At 35.6% G+C, this 16,788-nt stretch overlaps 1 protein-coding gene across 4 annotated transcripts in view; it reads left to right on the top strand.

Moving 5' to 3' along the window:
* LOC5572158 (5-hydroxytryptamine receptor 1) overlaps window positions 1-16,788 on the top strand; it is a 333,876-nt gene that overhangs the window by 214,715 nt on the left and 102,373 nt on the right. The gene's annotated exons all lie outside the window — the stretch shown is intronic.

Here is a 16,788-nt window from a genome sequence, read left to right on the forward strand (position 1 = left end):
ACGGAGGGAAACTCAATTATGCGAAACGTGTTTGAAAGCGTCCAATTTCGATGGAACCGGTGCAATGGTGGTGGTGGTGTCGGTGCAACCAATCGGCAAAACCACGACGACCAACGAACGTGGTGTCAGTTTCCATTGTGGGAAAACAACATGATCCTGAAGCTAATAATTACCATTTTGCTAATGATGATTTAATTCCCAGCAAAGCCTGATGGGTGCTGATCAATTGATTAGAATGGTTGGTGACGAGCTGGCTTGAGTTGAATGCGGGAAAAATATGTGTGTTCCTCATAACTGATGCATCGGAATTACATTGTTCTGGATGTCGATAATTGTGATTGATATCGGATTGTTTAATCAGGTAATTACGAAACATATTTAGAAACATAAATGAGGGGAACTAAATCGATGGTACCATCACATTTTACAATGCATACAAAATTGAACAAATTTTTAACGAGGCCTCAATAACTGGATGTTGTGAAGATTTTGATTGGAGTTGGACTTGGACTTGGACTTGGACTTGGACTTGGACTTGGACTTGGACTTGGACTTGGACTTGGACTTGGACTTGGACTTGGACTTGGACTTGGACTTGGACTTGGACTTGGACTTGGACTTTCAGATTCACTTATAAATCCTTTCAAACATATTTCTATAAGAGAAATTCTCGCTGAAACCAGGCCGCCATCGGCAACCATCGTTAGAATTTTAATTTTATGTTACCGATCGCTAGTACATGCAAAACTAAAGGGTGGTCTGTTCGGTTTTCTCAAATTGGTGGATCCCTGGTACGCCAGCTAGCTAAACAGTTAAAAAACTCATTCTACTACTTAAAATCAAGATGGAGTCGAAATCGAAGACCCCATTGTTTTCTGAACAAATTTTATTGGTACTTAAATATGTTTCATAATTAAAAATTTCTCTAATGGAGCTTTCCTAGAATTCCTGCAAGCATGTCGCATTGATTTCAAATTGGAATTTATCCAAAACATCTCCCATGAATTCCTTCAATGTTTCCATCAGTAACTTCACCAGAAACTACTCAACTTTACCTCTTATTCTAGAAATATTTTCAAGCTTTCTTCTTAGATTTTCACCAAGATTGTATCCTGAACTGTTTCCCACAGTTTATTCCAATTTATTCCAGAATCTAATTCAGCAGTAAAGCCAGTGCACATTGGACCGAATCGACAATTTAGCCGGAAAAATGTGTTATCTCTGTTCTCGTCGATTTTAGACGTTCGATGTCTTCAGAGAAGTTATTCGTAATTGAGTTTTGCATCTTTAAAGGAAAAATTTAAATAGGGTGGCCCATATTTAAGCTAAAATTTTGACTCAATCTTTTTTGTTTGATTAAATTTGTGGCTGCGCTCTTCTGCAAACTTTTAGAGAATGTTATTTTGAACAACTTTGTCGAAGACACTTTGCATCTAACTCTTCATTTGAGCTAAGTAAATTGATTTTTAAAGTATTATCTTAGGGTGGACCCAAAAAATCAGTTATTTTGATCTAACTTTTTTGTTTTCAGTTTTACGTGAATGTGATCTTTAGAAGAGTTGTAGAGGAAGTAAAGATACACGTTTTTGCTGAACATCGCAAGTTTGTAATTCTTGTGATTTTGAAGTTATAAGCAAATTTAAGTGAAAAACTATGAAATCTTAAGATGCCCATAACTCATGGAGTTGGTTCGATAAATTTTTTCTTTAAGTGGCATTCAAAAGGCCATACAATAGGCAACTTTTGCTGCAAAAACTGTGAGAACGTATTTTTTGTAAATTGAGAAAATTCACTTCAAAAATATACTTAAAAACTCGAAATTCACTTGTAATTCACAAGATTTTAAAGTTAACGGCGTGCTGTATTCAGCAAAGTTGTAGAATTTAACTAGATCTATAACTTTCCCATACACCAATTTTAAGATAAATGTGAAACAAAAATATTTTTAACTTAAAATACATTTTACTATTAGTTAATACAAAATCATTCAAGTAGTAGCAATATAATTGTACTTTTATTCTATCAATAATTTTCCAAACCTGCACACTTTTTGATTACCTTGTCTTCTTCAATATTGTTAGATTATTCCACCATTTCCACAGTTCTGTATCCCAGGACACTTTTGTATGTATTCAGTCACAATGACGAAACCGTTAAAGTTTCTTATATTGCATTGGCATCATTTTACATTTTGAATTATACGTGAACTATACCACTGAGTACTGATAAAATAATAATAAAATCATAATACCATACAAAGTTTACAACAGCAAGTATATGAAAGCGACTGCTGATATACTAACTGAATGTTTTATAGTAATAAATATAAGGTGACCTACATCTGAATCGTATCATCATTTCTACATATTTTGTTTCCCATTTCTCTAAAAATTGGTGTATGGGAAAGTTGTAGATCTAATGAAATTCTTCAACTTTGCTGGAGATAGCACGCCGTTAACATTAAAATCTTGTGAGTTATAAGCGAATTTCGAGTTTTTTAAGTGTACTTTTGAAGTGAATTTTCTCAATTTACAAAAAATACGTTCTCACAGTTTTTGTAGCAAAAGTTGCCTATTGTATGGCCTTTCGAATGCCACTAAAAGAAAATTTTTATCGAACCAACTCCATGAGTTATGAGCATCTAAAAATTTCATAGTTTTTCACTTAAATTTGCTTATAACTTCAAAATCACATAAATTACAAACTTGCGATGTTCAGCAAAAATGTGTATCTTTACTTCCTCTGCAACTCTTCTGAAGACCACATTCACGTAAAACTGAAAACAAAAAAGTTAGATCAAAATTACTGATTTTTTGGGTCCACCCTATGTTAAAAACTTTCAAAATCAATTTACTTAGCTTAAATGAAGAGTTAGATCAAAAGTGTCTTCGACAAAGTTGTTCGAAATAACATTTTCTAAAAGTTTGCAGAAGAGCGCAGCCACAAATTTAATTAAACAAAAAAGTTTGAGTCAAAATTGTTGCTTAAACATGGGCCACCCTATTTAAATTTTTCCTTAAATGATGCAAAACTCAATTACGAATAACTTCTCTGAAGACATCGAGCGTCTAAAATCGACGAGAACAGAGATAACATTTTTTCCGGCTAAATTGTCGATTCGGTCCAATGTGCAGTGACCTCAAATATTATCAATAATGGAAGCCCCAAAGGCATTCAACTCAATGGTTTTTAATTTTTTGAGGTCTCAAACTTTTACTGCTTCTCAGATAACTCCAGGAATTAGCATTGCGTTTGTCGATGATATTTGTCGAAATTCATTCAAAAATTTATTCCCAAAAATTGTCTACGAAAAGTATTGTCAGTCCATTTAGAATTTTCCCTGGAATCTTCTTCGAAAGTTCTTCAAACATTTATTTTCTAAGTACGTTTCGCATTTTCTCCGGATTTGCCGGAAAAAAAATCAGAAATTCCATTACGTTTTTTTCTAATTTATATTCCCAGATCTTCAGATTTAGGAATTCATTCTTTGAATTTCTTTCAGGGTTGCTTTAAGGAAACTCATACATATTTTCCTAAAACACCTCAGAAAATTTTTTCACTGATTTTCCAAGTATTTTATCTTTTTTTTAATTTTGTTTATCAAACCTACCAGGTTATCTTACCAAAGATTCTTTCAAAATGTTTCTTCTCTTCAAAAAGAAACGGATTTTTTTTTTATTTCTTTACATTTTTTAACATATTTTCAGCAATGTAGCAAATGATTTCTCGTGTTTGGTACCATACAGGCGTATCTGCAGTGATCGAGTTCTCTTCGTTGAATTTCTCTTGGAATGAATACACGAAATTCAATTGATTTTCGTAACATTTTTCGATGCAGCATTGCGATAGGCGGTGAGTACTTTATACTGTATTTTGAACAGTACCCGAGCAGAAGAAAATAACTACTGATTACCAAATTGAGGTATTCCATACCAGATAATTTCCAATACTTACAACCTGAATGAGATATGAATGAGGTAAAATACCTCAAATAATATCTCATGCATATTCTACAAATATAAAGCTGATAACTAGATCAGGTATTGTAATACCTAAATAATACAAAATGGATTTTCATATAAAAGTGATTTTTTTTTTTCAATAATAGTTCAATACCTCCAGCAGTACTCAATAGCTAACGAATACCAAAATGAAGTATTTTCAATTGTTTTAAACATTTTTTTTTTTTTCAAATACCATTATAATACCAAAATGAGGTATTAATAACTGAACAATACCTAATTGTGGTATGATACCAACATATGGTATGCATAAGTTATTGCGAGTTATTCTTTCCTCCTCGGGTAGTCACCCGGTCAAGCAATTGGCTAAAGAAAAAATCGATGAAGAGATATTGATCATTGCAGTTACGCTCTTATAATACTTAACGCGAGATTTGTCTTGAAAACTTCATTTGAAATTATTAATGAATTACTACGATAATTCGTCCAGATTTTTTTTCAAATGCACATTTTGTTTGCATGCATTTTGCGCCGAAGCCAGATATAGAGGCATACAACCTCCAAAGATTCCTAAGAGTAGCATCCCTAACGAGGCAAATTTTAGTAGGTCGCTGATTCCGACAACTAAAACTCTAGTGCTTTGTGGTATTTTCGACAAAGTATTTCAAACTGAATTACACTACATTTTCATTCCTTTGTTTTGGATGTAGATTACTTGTAACTGATCTAGATCACTTTTATATTTTATTATGAACGTCCTAGTTCAAAGCACAAGGAGGAATGAGTCCTAGTTCAAAGCATGAGGAGGAATATATTTTTTTATTTAGACTCAAAAATTTTATTAGTGAAAGCAACTTAGAAACACATGTTTTCAATTGTTTGCCTTTGAACTAAAATATAAAGCTTGTATTTTTTTTGACATGAATTTGATTGCAGTGGTCCAAAGAACATTTTTGATTTGTGATAGAAATTGGATATTACACTCAAAATTTATGAAATTAAAGTACAAAAAAAATATTATTTCTACCTGTTTGCTTATAAATCAAACTTCAATATGATGTAATTTTCCAACATTAAATATATTAAATGAGATCAGGGAACATGTTTCAGGTGAAAAATAAATTTTGTATTACACTTAAAATTAATTTTATTGAAAACCCTACAAGTAACAATAAATTTGTATCATCTTTGCCTGTAACAATGTTCAAAGCAATGACATGTGGTTTTTGTGAAATAAATTCATTCGAAGAAATTCAATTTTTCAGTATTAAATTTCTAGTTACAGTTCATTGAAAATGTTTACGATAAAATAGACATTTTTTATTACACCTAAAAACCAAAAGAACATGTTTAGGCAGAAATAGAAATGTTGGCTTGGAAAGCGAGTTTCTTTGTATTGAAAAAAAACTACTTAACTCCTATTTTTAAACCTGCCTATATATTTATATTTAACATTTTTAACATTTTTTTAATTAAATTTGAATATAAAAGTCTTATGAATGATTTTGAGCAGAAACCAAAATTGTTGATTGCACTCAATTTTTTTCACTAAAAACTACGAAAACGTAACTTTTAACAACGGTTTATTTTCTGTAAATCCATAATTAATGCGATAATTTGTAAAAAATACATGTCGTTGCTTTGAGTTTCGATTTACAGACAAATAGGCTTGAAAAAGGAATGTTTCTTAGATTTAAGGTACGAGAAAGTTTGAATGTAATCTAAATACTATATATGCTCAAAGACATCTTGGAGACTGCTTTGGATGCTGATTTTCTAGCAATTCCCAAGTAACCAGTAAGCACGATAATGCGGCACGGTAACAGCATTATTTGCGCATATAGGGTAATCATTTGATGCATGTCAGTTTTATATACGCATATAATGCTATTATAATGCCAGAAAAGGTGAAATAGCGTTCCATTATACTGCCAAGATACAACCGTGCTTCTCTGCACCACTAATGTTGATATAAGACCACGTGAGAAACGTCAGTTGTTTTCGCCAGGTTTTTAGGGCGAATATTTTGTGCATTCGCGTACGCAGCCAGAGAGCTTTCGCGTATGCGGCCAAGCAACTGGTATACGAGGTAAATAAATGAATGCATGAAAACGGAAACCTCTAATAGTATGCAAAAAATGTAATAAAATGATACTGATAGTACTTCTCCGTATCACACATATTCGTTTTGGTAGTTTTCACCCTTTTGAGGACTTGCAATTGCCACATTTTGATCCTCGTTTTATGATGATGAAATTCCTCATTTTGCGTCTCGAACTTGCGACACCCGTATTGTTGAGTTGTTTTCCTGCTCCTTTGCTTCTACAACCACGTAAGATAAATAGTATTGGAAAGAAAAGTGACCAATTAAACCATCACTTTTTCCAGTCATAAAACCTGCAATTGTAGTAGTGAGAAGGTTTATGTTTGACTCCCTCTTACCACTATATGCAAACACAAAGCACGTGGTATATCTGTCAAAACACTGGATGGCATTTAAACATGCCCTGCATTCGAATATAAAGCCAATATAGTGCTTATTTAATGCCTGTATGCATCAGGCTTAGAAGCATTAATGATGCTGTAATAGGGTTTCTATGCAGCGGAAGTGCTGTTATAAGGTGTGTTAGCATTTGTGGTGCTATTATAATGCATGTACGCATCTATGATGCTGATTAAGAGCTTATTATTAGTGCTTATGGTTACTTGGGTTAGTACAAAAACTAGGATTTCTTATAATTTAACTAAGTGAAATAAAATTGAAAGCGTAATCAAACATTCTTCTCTTGTTCTAACATGTTAACTTGGCCCCTACAATCGATTTCATGTCGATAAAATAACATGTCATAGCAATGCGTTTTGATCGACAGGCAAACAGAACAACACAGTATCAAGATTTTCAAATACTATAAAAGTTTTACGAAATTTGAGCGTTTTCAATAGTTACCTGAACATGATAAATGGTTTTCCGTAGTTCATTAATTTTTTTTTTTTGAGTATATCCAAAAAATATTATATCAGCCCAAACATATTCACTGGATTTCTTCAAAACAATTCGTGCCACAAAAACTACATGTCATTGCTTTGAACATTGTTTTACAGGCTAACAGAATGAAAATTTAGATGTTTTCGTAAGTTTTTAGTAAACGAAATTTTGAGTGTAATTCAAAGTTTCTATTTCTGCTCAAACATGTTCACTGAACACGTACAATCCAGTTTATGTAAAAAACCACATGGCATCCTTTTGAAATTTGATTCATTGGCAAACAGATGTAAAAATATGATGTCTTAAAGTTTTTCAAACAAAATAAGTTTTGAGTGTAGTCTTGAATTGCCCTTTTTATTTAAAAATGTTGTCTAGACTACCAATGTTGCTGAACAACGATCGGAAACGCGAGGCACGATGAATTTTCGTAGGCATCAAAACAGAATCTGCGAATAAACACAAACAACCGTTCGGGCGCTTCGTTCGTTCGTGTTTCATTTTCGGATCGCTGTTTCTCCCGACGCTATCATCGGGTGATTTTCCATCGCTTGGTAATGTGAACGGTACGATCCACGCCGCCTGCTCTTCGCGAAGAACAGAAAAATATTCATTTCGATCATCTTCATGTGGGCTTGCAACAATCACGCTAAACTTGCTCCGCTCAAAAATGAGTGCCGAGTGCACAAAATTGGCCTCTTTTCGTGCAGCACAGATTCTGTGCAAAGGGGCTGTACACAGTTTTGTGCAAACGGTGGTAAACAAAACTGAATGAGTGAATTGCGCACAGAGGAGGAACGCTTGGAATGCGGAATTCGTTTCCATTTTTGTTTTGCTTCTGAAAACATTAAAAAAAAACATTCCAATTTTAAAGATTTTCAGAGATTTTTTCATTTTCAATAGCCGAAGCGGAAGCAAATGGGGAAAAAACTTTCGCATTTGCGACCACCTTCCGGCTTTTCGCTTGAAAACATCTCAGAAAACTCCCCATCTTACCAACGGCCAACTGTTTGCTGCCACGCGGGATATCATTGACAGTTCCCTTTCCATCGGTCTCGGACAGCCGAAGGCGAAAACGTCGTCAACTCACAGAATTAGTGCGACCTACTCAGAATTTTCACTCCGTCAGCCAGTTCTGCATTGGTTGCCTCATTCACATGCGCTGCGTGGAGCTGGCTTAGCGTGGAGTGTTTGCTTGACTTTACGAGAAGAAGCAACCTTGCAATGAATCACGAGAATGAACAGCACGTGGATAAATGAATCCTACGAGGGGAGAGGCTTCGCGAACCACTTATCGGTGTGTTCATTTTGCTTCTTCGACGTTGCATCCGTTCGCTTTTTGCGATGCTCTTCGTGACGCAAAAATGAAAAAGGAATTTTGGCGAATGTTGGATCGCGAAGATGCGTCGATCATTGTTCACGAAGAAGATCCATCGCAACCCTGTAGACTACTGTAATCAAATTATTGTCCAAAAAACTATATGTCAGTGTTTTGAATTTTGGTTCATAGGCAACCAGTTAACAAAAAGGTATGTTTTCTATTAAGACATGTTCTTTGCAATTCTGTAAGCAAATTTGTGTCGAAAAAATGTCAAAATTATATCACTGAACAACATGACAGAAGGAAGATTTTATCCAGGACGTTCCTACCAAGAGATAAGTCTGATCTTGATCAGTTATTAGTTATTAAGATTAAGTTCAAAGGGATCATAATGTAGTGCAACTTAGCCCAAAATACTTTGTCGAAGATTCCAAACCTCTAGCATGCATACCCAAAGCGGTAAAGGTTCTGGCATGCTAATTCCACGATCTACAAAAATCTGCCACGTTAGGGATGCTTGAAATATTTTCATTTTTTTTTACTTCGCATTCATTATTTGTCTAGGTAGCTAAGGTTATTCGGGTTTGAAAAACTAAAAATTATCACATTTGCGGTAGAATTTAACACAATTCTGATGCCGATTCAGTGTGCGAAAAAAATTGCATTGGTTTCATCGCTCTTGGGAAAATTTTAACACCCCTAGGAACATTTTCAATGAAGCTTTGGAATAAAGACATGAGGTACAAGAAAGAATCAGAAAATTGAACTGACTGAAATTTAAGGTAGAACTGATGTTTGATCGCGGGGCTTCTATTGTTAATATTGATCAAGGATAACTTTCGAGACTTTCCCTATCTGAATTAAACAATAATCAAGCTGATCAAATAAGGTGACATCTACAAATTACGTTACGCTCTAGAGGGAGGGGGAGTAGGCTCAAGCGTTACGGCTCATACAAATATTTTAAATTTTTCATGCAAAAAGCGTTACGGATGGGGGGAGGTGGCCAAAAAATTTCAATTTTAGCGTTACGTAATACATGGACGCTGCCAAAACTACCCCCTCCTTATTTTTACTAAGGAATCATTCGAAAATGACGTTCATCATTGAGAGAGGGGGAGTCTTCGAAAATGTGACAGTGCATGTATTGGGCATGGAAACAGCGTGACCCATGGGGAGAGGGGATCTAGAAATCTCGAAAATCAATGGACGTTATTTTTTTAACCTTCCTTAAGCAGTGTTAGCAGCTGCTAAGATATTATTTACTGTTAATGGAGCTTCACTTTTAGTTTTCCTAGCATTCGATTTTGCTCTTTTTCAGTGGTTCTAAATCTTACAAAAGCTCACTTTCATCTACATAATCAGGATTACCATTAGTTTAATATGTTTTGATGTGCTGTATAAGGCATCGAACAGCACTTGTTTCTCATGCCATCAATACTGAATATTCTGCTCTAGCTAACTGTTTGCTTAGGTTATTGATTTAAAAAAATAAAATTTATTCAAATGTAATGAAACATTTTAGTAGAAGACGTGAAAAACGCCCCTCAAAAAGTTGAAAAGTATGTTTATAAGCTCGGGTCTTTTGACATGAAAGCCTCTGTTCAAAACACAAATTCTAAAGGCTAACTGATATTTAATTACGCATGGTAACAGGTAAGTGGGTGGCAATTATTATACTTTCATCCTTGTTGTTTTAGGAGGGCGTGGGAAAAGCAATTTTGCTTTCTGTTTTTGAAAGCAGCTACGTACATATGTAATTGTTCTTGCTCATTTCATTGCAGGCGACATGTCAGAACAGTTTAGGGGCGATCCATTGATTACGTGAGACCATTTTCGGGGTATTCCAACCCCACCCCCCTCCCCTCATGGAAAGAATTTTTGTATGAAGATTAAAAATAAATTGTATGTCGCGTAAGAAATCTTAGACCCCTTCGCCTCATAAACTCTTACATAATTAATGGACCGTCCCCAAGAGGTTTTTGGTTCGACCAGAGGAAGTGGATGATGTTGTGATACGGTGTAGTTTTTGCCTTTTTCCCTCTAGTGGGTTATCGGATTGTACCCCGTTTGGCATAAAGTTATTTGGCATAAGGTCGTTTGGCATTAAGCCGTTTGGCATAAAGTCGTTTGGCATAATGGTCGTTTGGCATAATGGCCGTTTGGCATAATGGTCATTTGGCATAATGGCCGTTTGACATAAACATTGACTTAGAATGAATATCGGTATTTTGTAAGCTTTTACCGAGATCCGCACCACCGAGCCACCAATCATTTTTGGTAGGTTCTCAACAAGCGTGGTGTTCGTTCAGAGATTGCATTACTAAATAAAACTCGTGACGAGTCTGATGGAAGATCTTTTCGGAATATTTTTTTTCTACATCCCAGAACATAGAGTATCTTTGAGCTTGTTGCGATGTAAGTATTTGAATAAAGTAAATTGGCAAAGAAAGTTCGCAGTAATTCATAAAGGGAACGCTAATAGAAAATTTCGTTGCAGATCAAGCTCTGTGCCAGTTTGGACGTAACTCTTGATGAAAATTACTTGATAAAAGAAGGGAAAATTTATTTGCAAAATATAAAAAGCTCAAAAGATCTATCACTGCAGCAAAATGAAAAAAATAGACTATATATGAGAGCAGATTATTTTTCATTTAAAATGTTTAAGGCTCTAACGCAAAAAAAAAATCTTCTCACAGCATAACTCAATTGAACAACACATATTTTAAAGAAAACATTTCAACCATTCAATATAATTTTTTTAGTTTTTGAAGTGTACATGAAAAACAACGTCTTTTATCGAAAGAAGGGGAAATTTATGGATGAGATAATATTTTTCCAGCATATTTCGAAAGAAGATCATGCGTTTGCAAAAACAAAAACAAAATTGGCAGGTTCTAAAGTAATTATTATAACAACAGCAAGTCTTACAAAAAATGATAGAAACTATAAAAATGGTTAACATTTAGCTTAACTAAATAATAAATTTTTAAACAGTATAAATATAGAGAACAACCTATTTTTAAAAGAAGGCAAAATTTATGATTAAATCAATAGAAGATTGGACGACAAAAATTATTGCGGCATAATAAAAACGAAAAGACATCAACAAATGCGTTCAGAATCATCGAAGTAATTGTGCTACTTTTCTCCGAATGTGGTTTCTCCAAATGTTGAATCCCGGTATGCCTGTTCTGCATATGGCCCTTTTCCCTGAATGCCATTTCCCCGAATTAGCGGTTTCCCTGAAAAGTGGTGCAGTTTTAATAGGTGCTATAATAGACTTCAGTGGCTGGATAGTGAACGAGAAAGAACGATAAGCAATCAAAAGAAGGAGGTATTCTGTCATTCTCGGTTACACATGTGGGCAAAAATGCTGAGGACGGTAAAACTCGAAAGAACCCCCAATTAAATAAAGAAGGGTGCATATCAGATGGCCAGTTCGTTCACCACCCTGAAATGTATAAAGTTACAACAATTATGAGTGCTAAAAACTTTTCGGGAAACGGGATATTCGGGGAACTGGCGTTCGGGGAAACGACATTCGGGAAACTGACATTCGAGGAAAAGTAGCACAACCCTTCGAAGTAACTCCAAAGCTCCAAAGAACAGGCCATATCTATCAGAAGGTGAATTTTATTTAAACTTTGAATCAACGGGTTTTAAACCTATAATTATAGTTTCATCATACTTAGAAAAAAAACCCAGGACGTTTGAAAGAAGGATGAATTTTTGCTATCAAAATCTTTAGTGTAAACAATTATTCCAATAGCGAAACTTAAAAGAAGAATTAATATTGGAAAGAAGGGTAATTTCTGGGTACATAATAAAATATTATTGACAATATCTTTCCTAATATGCTTTAGTTTAATCAAGAGCATATGATTGATGAATAAAGTATCATTTTGCATCATGGCTCCAAAAACAAGCGTAATGTCATCAGAAAGATTCAATAGAAACGTGAAAACGAACGTCATCTTAAGAAATTCTTGATTTCAGACTCATTATGCCAAACGACTATTATGCCAAACGACCATTATGCCAAACGGCTTTAGGACATTTCGTCGAATGACATTTGGTCGAATGACGTTTGGTCGAATGACATTTGGTCGAAAGTATATTTGGTCGAAAGGACATTTGGTCGAATGGACATTTGGTCGAATGGACATTTGGTCGAATTGCTTTGGAACTTATTTTTAAATGGTTTATTATCACTCTTCTTCTTCTTTCTGGAATTACGTCCCCACTGGGACAGAGCCTGCTTCTTAGCTTAGTGTTCTTACGAGCACTTCCACAGTTATTAACTGAGAGCTTACTGTGCAAATGACCATTTTTGCATTCGTATATCGTGTGGCAGGTACGAAGATACTCTATGCCCTGGGAAGTCGAGAAAATTTCCAACCGGAAAAGATCCTCGACCGGTGGGATTCGAACCCACGACCCTCAGCTTGGTCTTGCTGAATAGCTGCGTGTTTACCGCTACGGCTATCTGGGCCCCGTATTATCACTCAGTGAATTTAATTATTGTTTTCTAAGTTTTGCAAAGCTGGTGAGATAATGTATTATTTTAAATAATCTGAATCATTACCTATTGTTGAATAAAAAATGGGACATTGTATGTCGTCTTATTCTCAAATTCCATACATCTTTTGATTAAATGAAATTTTCGGAAATAGTTGTTTTATACATTGACTGAAATATTTTGCTCTAGTGAATTTATTATTCTTTGAAATTATCATCATTCTTTGAAAAAATGCTCAAGTTTTTATTTTAGTACTCAACGCCGTGAAGGCTTGCATAATTTATTACTCTTTTGAAATGTCATCGTTCTTTGTAATGAACTGCTGGACTTCATCTGATGGAAGAATTCGGAGAGAGTGCTTGGGATCTTTCTTTGAATTCCGGGTCTTTCTGCTTACGGAAGTGGGTAAGATTTTTGAATGCGGAAATCATAATTAAAACGGCAGGAAAAAGTTGCTTTAATGAAAACATTTAAGGCCAATTAGATTATTGTTACTTCCAGCTTAATAAAATTCCTCAAGCAAATATATGGCTTTGATGACCTCGGATGAATAACATAGTTTGCAGTAGAAGCTTTGAATTATTAAAAATGAAAATTGTGCTGATTCTATGAATCGGGTAAAGGAAGACGAGCTTACTGAGGGGACAAAAAATGGCTTGCTTCCATTTAAGATCAACTTATCTCAAATTGCCGAACATGCCTGAACGAAAAAACAGCATGAAACATTAAAAACGCAAGAGGTTGATCAATATGTTGAGAGAGCGTCCATCAAATTGAATATCAAAATTTTGCTAATCGTTCAGAGATTGTTAGTAAAATGGCTGATACTTTTTCAATTATTCTATCTCTCTTGTATCAGCGACAAAATGTTACTCTCGACTATAGTCAGGCTAAACGTAAAACTCTGTTTCCATACGATTTAGATTAGACCACTTACCTTTCCACGAAATGTCGATTCGACCAAATATCATATGCTTTCTGTTGCAACTAAACCTTTTCGACCAAATGTCCATTCGACGAAATGTCCATTCGACCAAATGTACTTTCGACCAAACGTCATTCGACCAAAAGTCTTTCAACCAAATGTCATAGATTCATGCCAAACGACTTTATGCCAACTGACCTACCACCGGGTTATCGAGCATATTGGAGAATATTCCTTATGTAGCAAGATTATTGGCTTTGATAGGGTGAATGCTTTCGTTGGTAACACAAAATAGAACTTTTGCGAAGAAATCTAGTGGATTGAACATTTATTTTTAACTTTTTTTAAGTAAATATTTCAATAGATTTCCCATTGATTGTATGATTGTTTTTCATTCTTATAGAATCCTAATCATTTTTTACGAATTTACTTGATTTTAGCGGTTGGCGATGGCTGTTGCCAAAATGCCTCAAAATAGCAGCTCTGACAGTATTTAGAGGCATTTTTAGCGTTCAATTCAGATAAGCCTGACACGTACCACTGCCCGCCACTAAAATCAAGTATACTTCCCAAACGGGAAATATCTATCCGTCGGAGTCGCTTGTTGCTTTTTGGCTTATGGTGTGGCAAGTAGAGATGTATACCACCATACTACTAATTTCATAATTATATAAGCGGAATAGCAAATTAGCTACTCAGTTTTTGGACGCTGGATGTGTCGCAGAGACACAGGGAAAAGCACAGAATAGAATACATTAGTCTCGTAAGTGATACTGAAACGGGCTGGAAGCATGCAAGGATTGCTATTCGTTAAGAAGTATGCACAATTTGCGGAGGTTGTACAGAAGTAAGTTTTGCTGGAAACAGATTTTTGGAATGCCTCATTACCCTTAGAATACGAGTTTTACTTTTCTACTATGATAATCTCAGTTTAAAACGTTGGATACTTGAAAAAAAAAAATGATAATTATGATCCTTTGAATCGGTTAATGTAAGGAGTTTCTCTACATTAAATTTCAATCTTATGACACTGGCCCGAATCTGCAATTCCAATAGAATACCAAAGATGTGAACTTCAAAAGACCCAAATCTATCATGTTTGTATTTTGTCTAGATACTTTATTTCAATAGAAATAGCACAATTGCCCCCATAACCATCAACATCATTTTATCACTTTCCCATGCACTCTGGGTGGACTTTGGCTAAATCTTCCAGCTCAACTGTCCCAGCAAATGAAAAGAAACATAAACGAGGGAAATCTCGTTTTTCTCGACACTCCGTTGCGTATCTGGAGATAGAAGAAGCAACAGAAAAACTTATTATATAGAGGTTCTTTGTTTCTCCATCCAACACCAACATTCTGTCGTCTTGAATCGCCCCCGAGAATCCCCTGCCTTGTTATCGAAGACTAGCCGTAGTAAATATTTTCCCTTTTCTTACAACAACCATTACCGACTCAACTTGCTTCTTCTCGGGGCAAAGCTATGCGACAGCCGTTGTCGGCAGTGGGGGTTCTCTATTCTTGGGTTTTATATTTGCCCTGTTGCGCTCTTCCAAGCAGTCGGTCAACACCTCCACACTTTGCGGTTGGGGAGCATGGGGACTTGAAGAAAGAGAGACCTTCGGAAATCCTGCGTATCATAATCGAAGGAAAATATTTTTCCTACCAGTGCTTCAAGGACCGGACAGGACTGTCTTCTGACTTCTACTGGAGGATTATTCCCGTTGGCGATAGTGATAACTGAGCATGATATATTGAACTGGGTGTCCCAGCTCGTTCAGACCTTACGGTTTGAATCTCAAAATATTCCCAGAAGCTGTCCAATGGAATAAATCCACCGGACGTTCGCCCATCTTTATTGCTTCGGTTTATATTCAGTTGATCCTAGTTAGTTAGATTCATCTTTCACCGAATCAGATCAAAGATTCTGCTCCCTTACATTGCGAACCATGTGAGCCCGTATCCGGAACACCCAACCCCCAAAACCACTCTAAAACGAGCTAACAAAATTCATATGCGGGTTTCCGGACTGATTTGGGTCATTTCGTTTCCATTGATTTGTGTAAAACGGCTTTTTGTCTATGATGAACATCGTTAAAAGGGTTGCCCGAAAGGTATCCTTTCCGGGGTTTTGTCCCCTTTTTATTTGTGGAAACCGAGCTGATTCCGAGATAAGTCCGGATTTGTTACCTACGCAATAAATTTTCCTCATCTCATCGTCCGCCTAATTAATTTATATGAGCGTCTGTCCGTCGTTGGCAGAAGGAGCCCATTTTGATACGATTTTCTCTGGCATTCCAAGGATTAAATTTTCCTAAGCCTGCTACCTGTGGAAAGGCACAACAACCGAGGCTCCGGCAGAGGATGAATGAACAAACTAATTCGATTATCAAAGTAGGCCACCGTATTGCTCTATAAATAGAAAACTATAGCTCCAGTTCAGTATCTCAGTAATACATCTATATAAGGTTTAGACCAGTCCTTCTCAAACTTGTTCACCGTCGCATGTATTTGTTATGAAGCTGATTGGAGGCGTGTCATAGTTTGAGAAAAGCGTAGGTCACTTGCAACAGATGTTAGTCTAACTCCAACTTGTTCCAAATTACAGAAAAAGGACTTTGATCAATGACGGAAATTAAAGGATATCATATGGTGGAATGCTTTCCCTGATTCCCTGAAAAACTTTCAAATGACTCAATATATTCTTCCTGGGTTAGTACGATGAATTATTATAGAGATTACTTGAGCCGTTTCGATAGGTCTTTTAAGACAAAGATATCTCCTAGATTCATGTAAAAAATTTCCTAGAAATATAGCCAGGATTTTGTCCACTTACCTATCTTCGGTAAATTCATCAAAAAAATTAGTAGACAAAAACGCTTCCATATTAGCTATTATATATCGAAAGTAACATGATTTCAACCATAAATTTGCATAACCTCCTTGTTGCGACCCCTCGGTGCTACAGCGCTCTTTCGACATCTATACAAGCCGTACCCACTGTGAGGACGAGGCGTGCGCCCATGGAGTGCAGATATACAGGGTATGACAGTGACAGAATAGCTTAGAAGCA

This window comes from Aedes aegypti, chromosome 1 (assembly GCF_002204515.2).
Source record: "Aedes aegypti strain LVP_AGWG chromosome 1, AaegL5.0 Primary Assembly, whole genome shotgun sequence".
Classification (NCBI taxonomy): Eukaryota; Metazoa; Arthropoda; class Insecta; order Diptera; family Culicidae; genus Aedes; species Aedes aegypti.